Source organism: Macrobrachium nipponense, chromosome 27 (genome assembly GCF_015104395.2).
Source record: "Macrobrachium nipponense isolate FS-2020 chromosome 27, ASM1510439v2, whole genome shotgun sequence".
NCBI lineage: Eukaryota > Metazoa > Arthropoda > Malacostraca > Decapoda > Palaemonidae > Macrobrachium > Macrobrachium nipponense.
The window spans coordinates 14,572,455-14,592,454 of NC_087216.1; the positions used below are offsets into that span (position 1 = coordinate 14,572,455).

The 20,000-nt window shown below is 35.0% G+C and overlaps 1 long non-coding RNA gene across 3 annotated transcripts in view; it reads right to left on the reverse strand.

Annotated features, from left to right (window-relative positions):
• LOC135200848 (uncharacterized) overlaps window positions 1-20,000 on the reverse strand; it is a 330,641-nt gene that overhangs the window by 303,411 nt on the left and 7,230 nt on the right. For 2 of the 3 annotated variants that reach the window (XR_010311380.1, XR_010311378.1), the window contains exon 2: window positions 16,433-16,625. This is a non-coding gene — a long non-coding RNA (uncharacterized LOC135200848). Of the gene's footprint in view, window positions 1-16,432; window positions 16,626-17,672; window positions 17,756-20,000 lie in introns of all 3 variants that reach the window. The other variant, XR_010311379.1, reaches the window with a different exon arrangement.

Genomic DNA, 20,000 nt, shown 5'->3' on the forward strand with positions numbered 1-20,000 from the left:
ACAAGCGGAGAACTAATATCAGCTTCAGCTGTTGTCCAGAAAGGTGCATGGGCTAGCAGCCTCATCCCTAGCAACTTGCTGAGATCCGGTAGGCTCTACCATGTACAGGAAATAGTTATGTATGTATGTATGTATTTGTAAATAATAAACTACCTATATATATTAAAAAAAATATATATATATAATAAATTAATTAAATATAATATTTATATATAATTATAATTGATATAAATATATATATATTATATTAATAATATATAATATATATTATCTATATATATATATATATATAATATAGCATATAATATATATATATATATATGCATTGTTTTCTCATGAGACGTGAGCCCCAGAAGGTTTTGTATTTATTAATTCTTAGTAAGGTTTTTGTTGGGGGTTGGGCGGCGGGGGACTGGGAAGGGAAGACGTTGCTGACCCCATGCCCTTCAAATCCTGCCTGCAACCCACAGCAGGTGACTAACGACAGATACATAATTCAAATCCTAAGTCAACAGTGGCATGATAAATCTTGCAAGAAACGGATCCATGCACTTCTTCCCCAACTCCCCCCCCCCCTCCCCCCGAACCCACCCCCACCCTCAAATCCCGATTGTTGCTCGCCCTTCGAATCAAACTATCGTCTGCAGCTAGTGAGAGACGCCAATGCTTTCCACGGAGTCGAGCTAGTGTCTCCAGATAATGAGATATGTGAGCGTTGCCTAAATTTTTAAAAAATTCCAACTTAGCAAGTCTAGCATCCAGCACCCTTCCACAGGAGTTCCCGGATGGATGGTCGGCCGTTCTCTCTCTCTCTCTCACTTCGTGGACACAGGATCCAGGTCACGAGTGTAAACTGTTATTATGGATCATGCCACGACGCCAGAGATTGGCTAAGCCCTCCCCCCCCCAAAACCCCTACCCCCACCACAACCACCTTCCTTTACGGGCCTCCTACCGACCATTTCAAATCGACCGTGTATCTTTTTTGTTTGCTCTCCTTACTTTGCCGTCTGTCAGTTCCAGATGGACAGTGCATCTTTCTGTGTTGTCTCAAGTGAGGGATAATAATAATAATAATAATAATAATAATAATAATAATAATAATAATAATAATAATAATAATAATAACGCATATTGATGGGTAGCGTTCAGTGTCACTACGAGACCTCGAATATTTGTTTATTCAACCTGCGAGATATCAAAGAGTCTAACTAATAATAATAATAATAATAATAATAATAATAATAATAATAATAATGTATGCGAGAAGTAGACCCTCCTTCAAACAAGTTCTGTTAAAAATGGATGGCTGTATTCGACAAATTAATCTTATATATGATTTTCTCTATTTTTTTTATCATTTTCTTATTATTCGCTTTTCGGGCTCAGGAATAAAATATTCCCAAGTCCCCGTTTTATCCTTTATTCGACACGAACATCGGGCCGTTATTGCTTATCATCGCCGAGCCCGAAAAGCGAATAATAATAAGAAAACTAGAGAAATTCCTGTATAAGATTAATTCGTCGAATACAGCCATCCTTTTTAACACAATGATAATGATAGTAAGGAAAATTCAATCGAAATCATAATAATAATGATAACACTAGAAATATTTCTTCCAACATTATAATAATAATAATAATAATAATAATAATAATGGATCAGTATCCGAAAGTCTCTCCTTGTCATATTTAACCCTGTGCATAAACACATTTTTAACACTTATCAGGCTTTTAATTCTCAGTATTATAGTCTCATTAAAGGGGTTCTTTGGTTCTATAATTAATAATAATAATAATAATAATAATAATAATAATAATAATAATACCTAATAATAATGACAGAGAAACTGCAGGAGGTAAGAACACGACATGCAAGCACTCCGGCTACATGACGCAACCCCTAGATCCATCGTAACTATTTTGGATGACAAACAACTTTCATTCCGAGACGATAAGGGCCGTAAGTGAATGTGTTAAAACTCTCAGGGACAAGTAGCGCACGGAGAAGGGGATGGGGTATATATACACTCGTTTCCAGGACGGGGTTCTGCTTGTTCTGGAGCCTTTTCTAGACTGGAGTTAGGTCTAATAAGACTTTTGTTTTCAAAAGATGGCTTCTTTATTCTGACTTTGCTTTTACAGAGGCTTCATTTCTGAACGCTTGGTCAATGTTGTTTCTTTTTGTTTTATCTGTCGTCAAGCAGTTCGTTTGGGAAATTTTTAAACGGCGAATCTTTTAATATTTAAGATAATATCGTTTATAAATTTCCATCATAAGTAAAATGTAGATTCTGAGGTGCAACTAGATTCATGCAATATGGGTCCCGTTGGTCTACAAATAGGTTCGTTAACTAGGCAAAGGCGTCATTTTGTCGTAAATCAGGTCAGAAGTAGTTTAACTTTCCTTCATTCTTAGCAGTTTTTTTCTACTCATTTCATTTACTTTCAATGACCCATCCTACCTTCACTCACAGCTTTCTTCTAATAAGTCGCCCCCATTGTTTTTCCCAGAGCACTAACGAGAACCAGATACGTACACCAATGGATTAAAATAATTTTGTTCTAGGACGTGGCATGACGAGCTACACTTACACCTGAAATTAACTTTGAGACCACTCGACCTTAGACTACGAAGTCTGCTCACACCTTGGGCTAACTTTCCGTCTAATTAAACCTGAGACTAAAGCCCTGTCCACACTAGGAAGCATTGTTTGCAAACAATGTTTCCTAGTGTGGACAGGCCTTAACTTGGTGTAAGCTCAAACCTGAGACTAACTTTTAGTCAAATCACATCTTAGGCTAACCCTATAACTTCGAGTGTGCTCGACCCGAAACCAACTTTGGGTCAAATTTTACCTTAGACTAAATCTGAGTCCAGTCAAACCTTAGACTAAATCTCAGTCTGTTCAGCCTGAGACTAACATCAAGTCGATACAACCTGAGACTAACTTTGTGCCTACTTAACCCTGACCATTTTTAATACAGACTCCCTCCTCATGATTATCCTTGGTTTTAAAACTGGCTTTGCGTACTCGTGTAATTTTTTTAAAATCATTATTTTATCTACCAACAATGTATTGTGCTCAAGATGGTTTGCCAGTTATTGAATAGCTGAAAGGGTCTAATTGGTGTGGCACTAGTTATAATTTCTATATCAGGAGAGAGAGAGAGAGAGAGAGAGAGAGAGAGAGAGAGAGAGAGAGCTCGTCGTAGCATTATGTTAAAATGTAATGGCGACAAATATAATTAATTATGCTGACACTGTACGGATGCTGTAAAAACGTCTTTGTAAAATCTACAGTAATAATAATAATAATAATAATAATAATAATAATAATAATAATAATAATAATAATAATAACACATGGCAATGGCTACAGAGGGGAGAGCTAAAGAAGGAAACTGAAGGAATGATAACAGCGGCACAAGATCAGGCCCTAAGAACCAGATATGTTCAAAGAACGATAGACGGAAATAACATCTCTCCCATATGTAGGAAGTGCAATACGAAAAATGAAACCATAAACCACATAGCAAGCGAATGTCCGGCACTTGCACAGAACCAGTACAAAAAGAGGCATGATACAGTAGCAAAAGCCCTCCACTGTAGCCTGTGCAAGAAACATCAGCTACCTTGCAGTGATAAGTGGTACGAGCACCAACCTGAAGGAGTGATAGAAAACGATCAGGCAAAGATCCTCTGGGACTATGGTATCAGAACAGATAGGGTGATACGTGCAAACAGACCAGACGTGACGTTGATTGACAAAGTCAAGAAGAAAGTATCACTCATTGATGTCGCAATACCATGGGACACCAGAGTTGAAGAGAAAGAGAGGGAAAAAAATGGATAAGTATCAAGATCTGAAAATAGAAATAAGAAGGATATGGGATATGCCAGTGGAAATCGTACCCATAATCATAGGAGCACTAGGCACGATCCCAAGATCCCTGAAAAGGAATCTAGAAAACCTAGAGGCTGAAGTAGCTCCAGGACTCATGCAGAGAGGGTAGATCCTAGAAACGGCACACATAGTAAGAAAAGTGATGGACTCCTAAGAGGCCAGGATGCAACCCGGAACCCCACACTATAAATACCACCCAGTCGAATTGGAGGACTGTGATAGAGCAAAAAAAAAAAAAAATAAATAAATAAATAAAATAAAATAAAATAATAATAATAATAATATGCTGGAAGTAAACCCTCTTTTAAACATGTTTTATTAAAAGTAATTGCTGCCTCAGCTGCGTTAATTTTATAGAGGGTCTTCTCTACATTTTTTTTTCAGCTGAGGCTGCAATTACCTTTAATAATAAAAAAAAAATAATAATAATAATAATAATTTTCACAACACATTCCATCTTTCCTAAATGAACCAAACCAAGCTTCTCCATAGCATATGTTTAAACTGCTCTTGAATACATGAAGCCATTCATCACAAACGGACACGAACTTTGACCCCAGCATCTTACCCCAGTGCAATCTTAATTCAAAATGCGACGTTGAAATGTAGGATACAACGTTCAGAGTCATAATGCAAGTGACTTGCAAGAAGTGGGAGCCATGTAAGAAGAAAAAAAGTCTATTGAATAAAAGGGACCCATTTATATTCCTAGCGTCGGTAGCGCGGGGAGGGAGGTGGGACCCAGGACCCACAGTCGAAATTTGGTCGTGTCGCTCTCTCCATTCTTCTACTTTATTAGTGGGCTTTTTTTTTTCTATTCTTCATGCTACAATACAAGAGACAACACCTATGAGTGTGTATACATATGTACTGTGTCAGTGTGTTTACACAAATTCGGGTATTCATTATTATAATTAGATCTCTTAGATATAAATTCCAGTAACACTTTGATAGCTAATAGCAAATATTTTGGAATACAGTTATGTATGCGCAACTCATATAGGTACTATATATATGTATATGTATATAATGCATACATACTACATATGTGTATACATGTATGTAATACATACATGCACACACAATTATATATGTGCACACAGAAATGGATGTATGTATATATATATGTCATATCACATTTCCGTGATTCAATATACATATATCGAGCTACAATGTCCTTTAATATCTAATTCGCTCTACCTCGGAATTAATATATTTTCATATATGCTTAACCGAAGGGGAATTTTTTTCTCGTAATAGATTTGCCTGGACCAGGGCGCGAACCTATGGATCTCCTTTCAAACCCAGGAACGTCAGTGAAGCTTTACCTCTCGCGGTGGTGTAGTAGGTAAAGCTTCACTGCGTTCCTGGGTTTGAAAGGATCCATAGGTTCGCGCCCTGGTCCAGGCAAATCTATTATCGAGAAAAAATTCCCCTTCGGTTAAGCATATATGAAAATATATTAATTCCGAGGTAGAGCGAATTAGATATTAAAGACATTGTAGCTCGATATATATATATATATATATATATATATATATATATATATATATATATATATATATATATATCATATATATATATATATATATATATGTGTGTGTGTGTGTGTGTGTGTGTGTGAATGAAGATTTATGTATACCTGGTTGTGCGGGCGGGCATAACTTATGTATACCACCGACAGTGTATGTGCATGCATGTGTGAGCTGATGTTCAGCCTATGTACACATTTAAGCACATTCAAAAGCATAACACATAAAAAACCATAACCTGCCATACGCCCACTCACTAATAATGGTCTGGTAAGCACAAAGCCTTTATAAAAGAAAGCATACGGATGAAGTGCTTTTCAGACATCGCTGAAATTAAAATTCCTGGAACTACGAGGGGTACATTCTCTCTCTCTCTCTCTCTCTCTCTCTCTCTCTCTCTCTCTCTCTCTCTCTCCGCACTTGTCATGCTATCTTTTCAGTTTATCTCTTTAATTAATCCTTACGGTCCATTGACAGTGCATCAGACTAATTTCCTGGGACTGACTGATTGAAATAACAGCAGTTAAAGAGAGAGAGAGAGGAGAGAGAGAGAGAGAGAGAGAGAGAGAGATAAGCGCATTCACTTATAAGGCTACACTTGAAATATTTATATATATATATATATATATATATATATATATATATATATTATATATATATATATATATATATATATATATATATATTATATAGAGAGAGAGAGAGAGAGAGAGAGAGAGAGAGAGAGAGAGAGAGAGAGAGAGAGAGAATGCGCATTCACTTATAGGGCTACACTTGAAAGATTTGTATATATACATAAATATAAATATATATATACATATATATATATATATATATATATATAATATATATATATATATATATATATATGTGTGTGTGTGTGTGTGTGTGTGTGTATGTATGTATGTTTATATATGTATTATATACGAGAGAGAGAGAGAGAGAGAGAGAGAGAGAGAGAGAGAGAGAGAGAGAGAGAGCTTAAACGCGTTTCTAATGAAAGAATGCATTGCTCCATAAATCAGCGTTGCTTACTTTATAAAATATTACCTCAGTCACAACGTTTTTTTTTTATCTTTTATTTTTCATTTTTTGCTGAGAAATTCTTGAACCGTCAAAAGGAATTCTCGAACGATAATGAGGTTTCTTACTCGCCTTTTACAGCAAGTGATATCCATCAGCATTAAAAACTGGAAGGGCAGGTTGTTTACAGTTCAGAGATTTGGAAGACACCTGTTGAGAAGGTGAAACTGGCAATAATGAAATATAGTCATTTGTATTCGATTTGAAAAATCACAGTAAAACTGATATACAGGTAGTATGTGTGTCAATTTGTAATTAGGAAACAAATGGAAAATCAGTGAATGAAAATAAGTATAATTATTAAAAGTAGAATTTTAGAAATAAACAAATGATGAAAATGAAAATAAATATATCAGAAATATAGATCAGAAAATAAAATTGACAAAACTAAAATTATAATTTTACAAAATTGAAAATGCTAAAATTCCAATTTTTTTATGTAAAAAACTCAATTCATGAGAATTAAAGCAAAATTGGCCATACACGGGCGTTAAGACGAAATCTGAGTTACGATTAATTCAAAGAATAATTTCCATCGATAAATTCTTGAATATTTACAATTACCATAATATAAATCATTAAACGGGGTACTGGATATTTTTTGCTTAATTATTGGGGAACCGACAGTAATAACTAACGATACAAAAGAAGAGTGGTAGTTAAGTGTCATTACCTAAAAGGGCAGTTGACAAAAACTACACATTTTGGATTGTTACTGTGTGTGTGTGTATATGTGTGTGCGTGTGCGTGTCAGTAGAAGGAACCACAGTAATACTCTTGTCTAGCAAGACGAAATGCATTTGTAGAAATATTAAGAGAGCTTATTAAATCTTTCGTCTATCATTCTGTGGACCTGATCAAGTCCACAGAAGGAAGGAAGAAAGCTTTAATAAGCTCTGTTAATATTTCTACAAATGCATTTCGTCTTGCTAAACAAGAGTATTACTGCTGGATCCTTCTACTGCTTACTCAGAAGCACGGTACGGTCTTTTTATATTTCATATAATGTTTATATATATATATTACATTTACAATAATTAAGCTCCAAGAGACCTCGACCACATAACAGTCACTGTCCAATTCATACATTAAGGGCTGAATGGTGTATGAATCACCTATGCAGAAAACTTATACAGATTTCTCACTTTCATACATCTACAGTTATGGTCTGAAGGTTCCTTCAATCCAGTGAATATTGTCGGAAAATCAAATACCAAATACTCTTCTGTGTTCCTTTCAAAGGCACAAAAATGGTGAGAGAAAACACAATTACCAGTTGAATAAGTGCGGCTGAAACTCGGTAAAGAAAGAAAGAAAGAAAAAGAAAAAACTGGCTTTCTCGATGCAACGTAACCAAACTCCAATTGACCTGACTTGACCCTTTTGCTAGTATCAGATGTCTCCAAGAGGGAATGTGGCAGAACTGTTTGGGGTACTTCGTGTGCGTATGTATGTATATATGTATGTATGCAGTGCTTATGTAGAGTTTCACCTGGAAAATGTTTATCAATTTTCAATTTTATTATGAATAAAAAAAAAAAAGTAATTTTATTAAATAAATATAATCTTCACATATCTCACCATGGTGTTTGCAGTGAAGATACCATGTAATTGCTACATCTTTTGCCTCTTGGCTATAATAGCATGCGTGATAATGGAGAGAGGGGACACTGTTTAAATCCTTGTGCCACTAAATGCATGTACAGACTGACGCGTTTATTATAATACGTATGTCAGGTGGTGAAGACGAGCGTAAAAGCCCTTGAGCCGCAACCCAGTCCTGATTCCAGACCCTTCAGTTGTCAAAATATTTTCGACAATCTTACCCTTTGCTTATGTTAACTTCGACTGCATTCTTTGTTAATATACGATTTCACTGTAGTTATGCTACTCGTCACTGCTTGATATTGATAATTTTCAATAACCGTCTGTTGTCTACGTATGGCTAATTTTTCTACCTCATAAATTGTCTGTATGTTAGTATACACACAAACATATATATATATATATATATATATATATATATATATATATATATATATATATATATATATATGTAGGTATGTATGTATATATATAATCTGTATATATAAAATACAGGGTATAACCTACAATGATCTTTGATCAAATACTTTAACTAAAACGCAACACATTGCTCAAGCACACCTAACGCCTCAAAATACAAGGATGAGTGACCAAGAGCAGCCAGCTTCTCGAGTCTGTAAGCGAACAGACAAATGGTTTCATCACTGACAGTCAGTTTTCCAGGAATAAAGTGGCTTATGCATCACCTCCTCCTTGTCGTCCACCTGTTTATGATACGCATCCAGCTTTCTAGAACTCGACACTATCCGTATCTACATTATATATATATATATATATATATATATATATATATTATAATATATATATATATATCTATATATATATATATATATATATATAATATAATATATGTATATACAATATATTTACATAGATATCTGCCTAATAACACACACACACACACACACACACACACACACACACACATATATATATATTATATATATATAATATAGTATAGTATTTTTCATCCATACATGTATAATTTTCTCATAAGATGAATTTTGTATATATATATAAACATATATTTACATGAAACGGGACGGGACGCTAGTAAATATAAGTTATATAAGATATAATATCATTATATTCAATTAAATAAACTATACACATATATATATATATATATATATACGATATATATATATATATATATAATATATATAAAAACATATATGAATATGCTTGTGTATACACATGTAATGAATATTCCATATTTTATATAAAATAATTTAAATATTATACAAGAGAGAGAGAGAGATTCCTCGACTTCCTCTTCATGAATCTTCGACTTGCGCGCCCTAAAGCCACGAAACGAAACCTCGACTTCCCCCCCCCTCCCCCCCAACCCCGCCCTCACATTAGCACCGGAGATGTGGAAGACAATGGACAGGGCTGGGTTGCTCTTGTACCTTGAACAGAAGAATACTAGTACTTCTTCTGCAAGCACTCCAGGCACTGCCAGGTTTCCTCTCTCTCTCTCTCTCTCTCGCTCGGACAGGAAAGGAAGATCGGTGGGCCCTGTGGGCTCAGTCCATAGGGTCCTGCAGGATGGACTCTCCGTGGCGCATTGCCAAAGGAAGTCCTGATTCCTTCTTGCTTCTTTTCACCTTGGGAGCGAGAGCACACGGCGGGGGGCGTTGGGGGTGGGGGAGGGGGAGAGGTTCTTTTGGTCAGCTCGTGAAAAGGCCGTTGATACTGTCATCACAGACGTTACTTAAGGTGGAAGGTGATGTCGATAAGCCTATTCGTCAATTTCTAGTCTTTCGTTAATTTTGATCAGTACTACTATTATTAAAACTTATTTATGGCGCAACTTTTATATTGAGTGTACTGTATCATATTTTCCTCAGGTCAAAGTAACCCTCTCAAGTTTTTGAAAATATTATTGGAAAAAATGTCAATGAGAGAGAGAGAGAGAGAGAGAGAGAGAGAGAGAGAGAGAGAGAGAGAGAGAGAGAGAGAGAGAGAAACCTGAAGGGATCTGAAGGGATAAACAAGGCAAGGACGAAATTTATATACAAGTAACTCTAACAAGGTGTTCAGCACCATATGCACAAATAAATGCCGGTGAACCTCGCCAAATGAAAAAATAATATAATCCTACACTTCACATGATTTGCATGAGGAAGAATGCATGGCCACGAATTCGTTTTTTTTTTTTTTTTTTTTTTTTTTGACTGCATAGCGATGGGCAGGAATTCGAGTCATACCTGAGCACTTTCTTAGCTAATACCCAACGACTCGTTTTCTCTCTTATAAACTGGGTGCCTTAACCTTACTGCAATTAGAAAGTAGAGATATGATCATTATCATTAGGAGCCTCGAAACTGGATTTGAATCCATCTAATTAGTATAATATCTCAAGAATATTCATATCGTTGTGATGCTGACAGTCCACGCGTACGACAGATGGACGATCGAAATCACCGTGCCAAGCCGTGAAATCAATTCTGATGTTGACAGCCATACTTTCTCTCTCTCTCTCACTTTTCTCTTTCTCTTCATGACCTCCCACCGTAACCCCCGAGAGAGTACTGCCAAATAAGGCAAATCGCGGGACGGAGTGCTTGGGCGCATTCCAAGATGGTGTTTCACAAAAGGGTTTCGTCGCACGTTACTGCAGATTCAGGAAAGGGTTCGAATTGTTTTCCCTCTCTCTCCCTCACTCTACACACACTCGTCTATATATATATATATATATAATATATATATATATTATATATATATATATATATATATTATATATATATACTTTACTTCATAATAAATATGTATATATATATATATCTATATATATATATATGTGTGTGTGTGTGTGTGTGTGTGTGTGTGTGTGTGTGTGTGTAAATTTTTTACTACGCACTTTTCAACCTACATCTTTTTCCCTGAACTAAGGAAATCGAATTCGTATTAACCAACACCACCTTTAGATTTTGGCTACACATATATCTATCTTTCTATCAAACAATCTATCTATCTTTCTGTCTTTCTATAAGTAACCCATTCCATATATTTCAATTTTGTATATACCGCAGTCAGAACATTCAAAATAGAAGCTTGCCAGACTAACATTTTTCATTTTGAAAATTCGGTTTCTATTCACTTGGCGTCCAAAGATCTTCGACCCAGGTCTTCGAATGTGATGGCAAGAACCCACTTCAGTCAAGCCTTAGCACGTCGTACCTCTTACGCATGTCGAGTAAAAAGCCCAAAAAATGTGTTACAATGGCTTTTTTTATTTGACTAATGTAAAGTTAAATTTTTTATAATTACGCCCAGAAATCTTGTATTTCATCGTCATCTGTACGTAAAAACATACATTTCTCTGCAAGGGCGTTGTAGAGTATAATCATCTAATAAGCACTTCAGAAAATTGTGCATACCCTCTTTAGGCCATTCACATACATGCATACATTCGCAGCGTAGACTTATGCATGCATACTCGGTATACTTCCAAACAGAACTCAATGCAACAATCTGATGGCACACTAAAGGTCCAGTCATTTACAACAGCACAATTTTATTTCAAAGTAGTTTGTCGAGCGAGACATTTCAAAACCGACTGGGTTTGTAACGGGAAAGTATTGATTCTGTGCGAAGACATTTATTCGTTGGCTGATCACAGAAGAGGAATATGGAAAAGCGGGAACGACAAGAAAACTGGAGGATGTCGTTGGTAAGACTTGAACTAAACTCACGCTCGCTCCTTAGTCCATTCAGCGGTTAGGTTGATGACCGTTCAGATAGTTGGAAGGTCACGGAGGTCTTCCAGTGTTGGTAATATGGAGATATGAATAATTCTTCATTATATATATATATTATATATTTAATTTATGCATACCCACTACATTCATACATATATTATATAACTATATTATTATATATACTATATATAATATAGTATATATATTAATTTATTACATACACATTACCATACATACATACTATTATATATAGTATCGCTATATATATATTATAACTACTATAGTCTATGTATTATATTAATTTATACATACACATACGTCATACTACAGAATACATACATACTACAATAATGTATATATTATATATAATATATATATATCATATATGTATATATATATATATATATAGTATATATTTAACACCCCACATATAAATAATAATAAATAATTATATATAATTAATATTAATTATAATATATTTAAAGTTTAATATATATATATATATATTATATTACTAACTATATATTATATATAATATGTATATAATTAATATACATTATATATATATTAGATATATATAATATAGTATATATATATATATATATATATATATATATATATATATATATATATATATAATGTATGTATGTATGTAGGTATGTGTGTATGTATTATATAGATATATATATGTATAATATATATGTATGATGTATGTATGTATGTATGTATGTGTATGTATATATATATATATATATATATATATATATATATATAAAGTCAACCAGAAATGGATGCATTACAAAGATACCAAGCGCTTTTGTGTTCATTTCAACATGTTGTCAAAGTGACATGGTGAATACGACATTGGTAGGAAAAAGAAATTAAAACCAAAAAAATGCCAGTCAAGAAAACAAGCTACAAATACATGTGGGTACATAAAAATTTAACAGACTCTAAATCACTTTTGCGGCGAAATAAATTTTTACATACGCTGACTTGCATAAATGAATTATTACATTTCCTCATTAAAATAAACTCGGTAAGATTACGCTTGGGTATTTTGTAATATAGCAAACTCCATAACCTTCCCATTAATCAAACGGTTAAAATCGCTCCTATGTAAAAACAAAGCTTAAGAAACCACAATATTTTTAAGCTGTTTTGTCCCGGTAGTAAGATCTTCACGTGGTTGTCAGATAAAGGAACAGTATAAAAGTGTGTGTGTGTGTGTGTGTGTGTGTGTGTGTGTGGCGCGCGCGTGTCAGTATACACTTATGCGTGTGGACGCATAAGTGTGAGTACCCATTTTTATAAAAGTGTATGATTTATATTATTACCTAAACAAATAAGCTTATCTAACATTACTGAATACGCTACAAGTGTAAATCTACATATATATAAGATGTACGTGCAGAATTGCTTGCAAAGGACATATATGTGTATACACACACACACACACTATATATATATATATATATATATATATATATATATATATATATATATTATATATATATTAATAAATGAAGTTACAAATGATTACACGGCATAAAGCTACTCCCAGGTGCGTTAATTTAAACGTTTCACGTTCCAACCAACCGCCAATGACGTAAAACACTTTCATAATGGCCATTAAAATATTCTAATCAATTACTCACCAAGAATGACGAACGGTTCGCATCTCAAGGTCGTCCTTCGTCAGCGACTGAGGAATGCCAAGCACAGGATTTTGAGCGGAGTTGGAATCGCTCACCTTTCAGCGAATTAAAACTGAGAAATTATGAGCGTCCTCTCTTGCACTATTGTGGCACCGATGCACTGTGAATTATGTATATATACTATGCATATATACATATAATTTATAATTATATATAATATTATATATATATATATAATTATATACGTATGCTTGCATATATAAATTTATACATTCGTAAACATACATATGAAAATGAATATATAATGTATAATCAATTGGGTATTCACTAAATACAATATCCACGGGTCGAACAACGACTCGAGTATACGGAGACGTCAGGGCGTAGTAACACAGAAAGGATCGCGGAGTTAAGTATATACTTGTTTAAGCGCTCTCTCAGGAACGCTTACCAAGAATGACTTATTTTTACATATTTTGAGTTGTCTCTGATCTACCTCCATATAGTTATTCGTCATTGCTATAGTTTATGCATTAGGTTGGGTTTAGTTGAAAACAACGAATTAAGTTTTTTGCTTTTTATTACGTTATGTAACTGGCATAGTCCTCTAAGAAATGTCTGGCTTGGGAGTTACTAGCGTTGTGAAAACTGACGCCAGTGGGATGCAGTTGATGTAATAGATGAGGTTGTTTGAAACCAGCGAGTAATAATATTTCTGCCGTTTATCTAATCGCGTGCCGCGTTGGAAATTCTAAGCGTTGTGAAAACTGAGCCTAACTTTACTCTTGCAATCACTAATATTGTATTTTTATAGCACTTTTCTTACAAATATTACAAATATACAAACCAAAACTTTGCAAAGACGAGATTCCAGTTTTGTCAAGTTCATAATAATGTGATATACGCGCCATGACAAAAACCGCGCGAACGTAAAGGTCTTAATATTCAAGCTCAAGAATGCTTACATGAAAGAGCAGTCTGCGCGCGCGCGCGCGTAGTTGAAGGCTTGGGGGATGGGGAGAGGGTTTCTTGTCGCACAGCTGATGTCTTCTATAGTTAAATAGGAAGACGATAATCTGACGAAAGTTATGTTGTAGAATTGCATCCATCTTAGCGCCTTCAGTGTATCTCATACAGTACACTGTAGACATTACTTGAGGTTCTTTGCAGTATCCCTTCGGCCCCCTAGCTGCAACCCCTTTCATTCCCTTTACTGTACCTCCATTCATATTTTTTTTCCATCTTAATTCCCACTCTCCTAACAATTGTTTCACAGTGTCACTGCGAGGTTTTCCTCCTGTCACACCTTTCAAACCTTTACTCTCAATTTTCATTTCAGCACAGAATGACCTCAAGGGTACAAGGGCTTAGCGTTTGGCCAAAATTCTACTATTTCATTCATTTCCAACGTTACAGAGACCCTTTATCCCCAGCTCTATCAATAAAGTTCAGCAATGCTGGGTTCTGGCCAGTACTTGGATATGTGACAACCAAGAAAAGCTAGAGATCTCGCAATACATGTATGTCCTTTGGACATTCATAGGGTAGAGCATGGGGTTAGGAACCTCATTCCATGAATACTGACTGGAAATAGGAAGGGTAACATTTTCTGGTGCCAACCATGTTGTGGAAAACAGACTTCTGGGGAATACAAATATTTGTATTTTTTTCTTAAGCCCACCTGCGTGTAAATAAATAAATATATATATAGATATATATATATATATATATATATATATATATATATATTATATAAAATGTATATATGTGTGTGTGTGTGTGTGTGTGTATTGTGTGGTGCTTGTGTTCGAGCGCGTGTGTTTGGGACTTAATAATCAAAACAGCATCTGAATGTCTGCATGTATCTTACGTTATCATTTATCCTATCCCTCCCTCCTTATCCTTCCTCGCCCCCATACACATCCCATCCGTGGTTAGCAACAGACGAACATCCATCTTAACAATTACATAGCTGCGCTGAAATCGTACCGACTATGAAATCCTTACAAGAACGAAGGTCGAGTAGATTGTTGTCTGGTCTCTCTCCATCTCTCTTTCAAACGCGTCAGCTATTCCATTGGAAAATAAAAATAAAAACACTGGTTAAACGATCATGCTTGAGAACCATTATTCGTTGCCTTTTTAAGAAGCTCTACTCCCCCCCACCCGCCACCACACTGCTTCTCTGTTGTGCAGGTGTACATAATATGGTTTGCCGAGTTGTTCGAACAGATATTTTCAAGGCTACGCAAGAACGAGTCCCTCGGCTCCCTCTCGCCCGAGAGCCTGTTGTAAGAATAGCCTTGTTAAACCAAGCAACGAGACGAAGGCCCAATTAAAGTGTCTAAATTGTTTAAATCCCTCTTGGGCATCGAGGTGCGGGACCTGGTCGCTGCGCGAATGACGTAATCCGAAAAGAATTCAACCGACTCTATTGGTTGCGGAACCCTGGGTCATTCGACGCCTCCAGGCAAAAGAGCAGACACAAGAGATGCGAAGCCTCTGAAAAATCACTTCCCTAAGCTTATGTGCAGGGATAGCGGATCCCTCCGTGACGGTAAGCTTTGCCTTAGATGTGTAATTTGATGGCCTTGGCAGTCTTCTTAAGGTGGCAACGAGCTACGTAATATTAATGGTAAATATCTCTCTCTCTCTCGTTTACCTCCCGTCACGTCCAAATAATATCCTAGAGCCTATGAATCACGTCATAATTTATATGCCAAAATAAAAATGAAAATGCAAGTAAATCCATTCAAACCCGATTACCACGGTTAACTTCAAGTATAAAATTCACAGCAGAGAGGCTTATGAAATGATCCAAAAATTGAGAAGTACAATAAATAGTAAATAGTATTTATTTTTCGGAAAAAAAAATTAATAAAACATGCAGTCAGTTACGAAACCAGCAAATCAGAAAACCTCAAAGACAGAATACTCACAAAAGAAGGAAAGTCGTTGGCGAAAAAGTACCGAGAACAGGTGGTACTTGATGTACTACTACTCCGTTCGGTTGTGAAGGGGGGAGGGTGGGGTGGGGCTGTCTTCATCTCAGGGGGTTGGGGGATGGAGGCGCTGTTTGCTGTCCACCTGGAAACCTCCTGGGCATGAACAGCATCGTCGGCAGTAGCCCACCTGTGCAGGGTAAGAAAGATAATATTAAATCTCTCTCTCTCTCTCTCTCTCTGTCTTTAGGTAGCTAGCTTCTTCTAGTAGATTGCCGGGGTCCTACAAAGAACGCATCTATGCTCAGCATGTTGATGAATCTACAATTACGATAATCTTCAATATATTATACTCATAACTGTTATCACCAGCTCTCTCTCTCTCTCTCTCTCTCAATAATGATGATGATGTCCTTGTGAGAGTTAATAAAAGGCGGTCCCTTGGTCAATGTTCACATTCCTGCTTAAAAAAAAAAAAAAAAAAAAAAAAAAAAAAAAAAACGAAGACGAGGAAGCTTCGCGCGAGATTCGGAATCCCCTATCAACATCAACAACGCAAAATCAGACGAATATTCTCGTCGACTTGTGTGGCTCAATGAAAAGTTATTTTTCAGCCAAAGAAAATAACTGTGAATATTTGTGTTAAGAAGTTATAAAACTTATATATACGTATTTACTGAATGTGTTCTTGGGTGGCGTGAGGAATTATGTACGAATTTACGGGAAACATTTGTGTGCATATACGTATTTACGGAAAATATTTTAGTGTGGATCGGGGAATTATATACGTATTTACTGAATGTATCTTTATGTGAAGAGAGGGGGATCCTGTACGCATTTACTGAATGTGTTTTTATGTGTAGAGAGGGGAACTATGTACGTATTTACAGAATGTGTTTTGTGTGGAGAGGGGAATTATGTACGTATTTACTGAATGTGTTTTTATGTGGAGAGAGGGGAATGATGTACGTACTTAATGAGTATATTGAGTATAATCAAGATAATGCTTGAACGAACCCCATTTTGAAAATGGTTTAAAAGACAACAGACAGGTGAAATTAAAGAATTAAATCCGTCGAACGATACATTCTAATTCTTTTAAAAGGACGGAATAGAAATAGAAAGCGACACAAACAAAATAACAATGATTACATATTCTATTCAATTCACCTGCAAATTTGCAGCTACTCTAACTAATAGGCAAAAACCGTTAGCAACCTCGTCATTATCATGTTACCTTTATCATCAGGAGCTTGCTTATTTCAGTTAAGGGTTGACCTTGGGAAGAGCAAGACGTGTTGCTCTCAACAGCTGCAGCTTCTGAAAGAGTCGTAAGATTTATCTAGCGAAACTTAGGAGGACTTAGAAGAAAAACAAATATATTTCTGAAGTAAGAGACGCTCTAGAAACAACCGAGAATCTCATTACGCAGCGTGTTTGAATAGGCAAAAATAACGAGAAAAAAAATCAGACTGAAAATAATTATATAAATATATATATATATATATATATATATATGTGTGTGTGTGTGTGTGTGTGTGTGTGTATATATATATATATATATATATATTATATATATGATATATATATATATATATATATATATATATATATATATATATATATATATATATATATATATATATATATATATATATATATATATATACATACACTGAACCAACAGTTGCAAGTGGAGATAAACCCAGGGAAAGAAGTCATGTTCGAGTCTTAGAAAAAAAAAAAAAAAAAAAAAAAAAAAAAAAAACAATCGAAAAGACAGCATGTGAAATGCCTTGGGCTTTGACGTGCTACTGAAGAGATTGAATGTAACGGTAAGGGGGCGGATAGGAACCAATTTTGGGGGGTACTCATTTTCGTCTGCGATTCTTCCGCACAAAGCCACGTCTGAAAAGATACTGTCGTTTTCCATCAAATGTATCTAGAGAGTGATGTAATAGGCGCGAGCAAATAGGTAACTGCATCTAGTAAGAGAGAGAGAGAGAGAGAGAGAGAGAGAGAGAGAGAGAGAGAGAGACGTATACTATTGCACTGTACAATTAATCGGCATATATTTAGAGAGAGAAAGAGAGAGTGAGAGAGAGCGAAATACTATGTATTGTACAATCGGTATAATTGAGAAAGACGTATTGTATTGTACTCTTAATCGGCATATATTGAGAGAGAGAGAGAGAGAGAGAGAGAGACGTATACTATTGCATTGTACAATTAATCGGCATATATTTAGAGAGAGAAAGAAAGAGTGAGAGAGCGGAATACTATGTATTGTACAATCGGTATAATTGAGAAAGACGTATACTATTGTATTGTACTTTTAATCGGCATATATTGAGAGAGAGAGAGAGAGAGAGAGAGAGAGAGAGAGAGAGAGAGAGAGAGAGAGAGGTCATCTCCCAAGGACGAGTAGATGCTACTGGCTCCAGCAAATGTGCCAAAAACCAGTTCTTTGGGAACTGTACTTAGAATGAACGAGTCTCCACTTCATGAATTGCACTTTTGCGGAGATTATCGGCTCAGACCAGACGCCGGGAGGCTCTCTCGGCTTTTGATGCAGTCAAACATATGCATGACAATATGGAATATTATCTCGAGTGTTTAATGAAAATCTACAGGCAATATTACGGTGACGCAGGACCAGGAAACGGGAACCTACATAATTAATTAGATGTTATCAGCATCAGGTGATGGGAATATGTTGGTTCCTCACTGGAATACGTGTGTATATTATATATTATATATATATATATATTATATATATATATATTAGATTATAAGGATATATTATGTATATAGATATATATATAGATATATATATATATATATAACATATATATATATATATATATTATATAATATTAATATTATATATATATATATATACATAAAAACAAAACATGGAATTTACTGATGGCATATATAAAGGATTGTAGATTCCTCGTGTAGATTAACAAAAGAAGACATTTTCATATTTTTTTTAGTGATGGAAAAATATGGAAATGTCATTTTTTAATCTTTACGAAAATCGAGAATTCTTGATACCATCAGTCAATATTCCATATTTGTATTTATGTTCCGGTCTTCAAGAAACTTGTCTGCCTGACTAGTTTGTAAGGTCACGTAAATGATACAACATTATATATATATATATAATATATATATATATATATATATATATATATATATATATATATATATATATAGTTTGTATCATTTACGTGACCTTACAAACTAGTCAGGCAGACAAGTTTCTTGAAGACCGGAACATAAACACAAATATGGAATATTGACTGATGGTATCAAGAACTCTCGATTTTCGTATAGATTAAAAAAGGACATTTCAATATTTTTCCATCACTAACAAAAACAAAATAAGAAAATATCTTTTTTTTAATCTACACGAGAATCTAGAATCCTTTATATATGTCATCAGTAATTCTATGTTTGTCTTTATGTTCTAGTCTTCGAGACACTTTCCGTACCTGACTAGTTTGTAAGGCTAAGTGTTTGCGTTCAATCATTATGAAAATAATCCTGATTTATGATG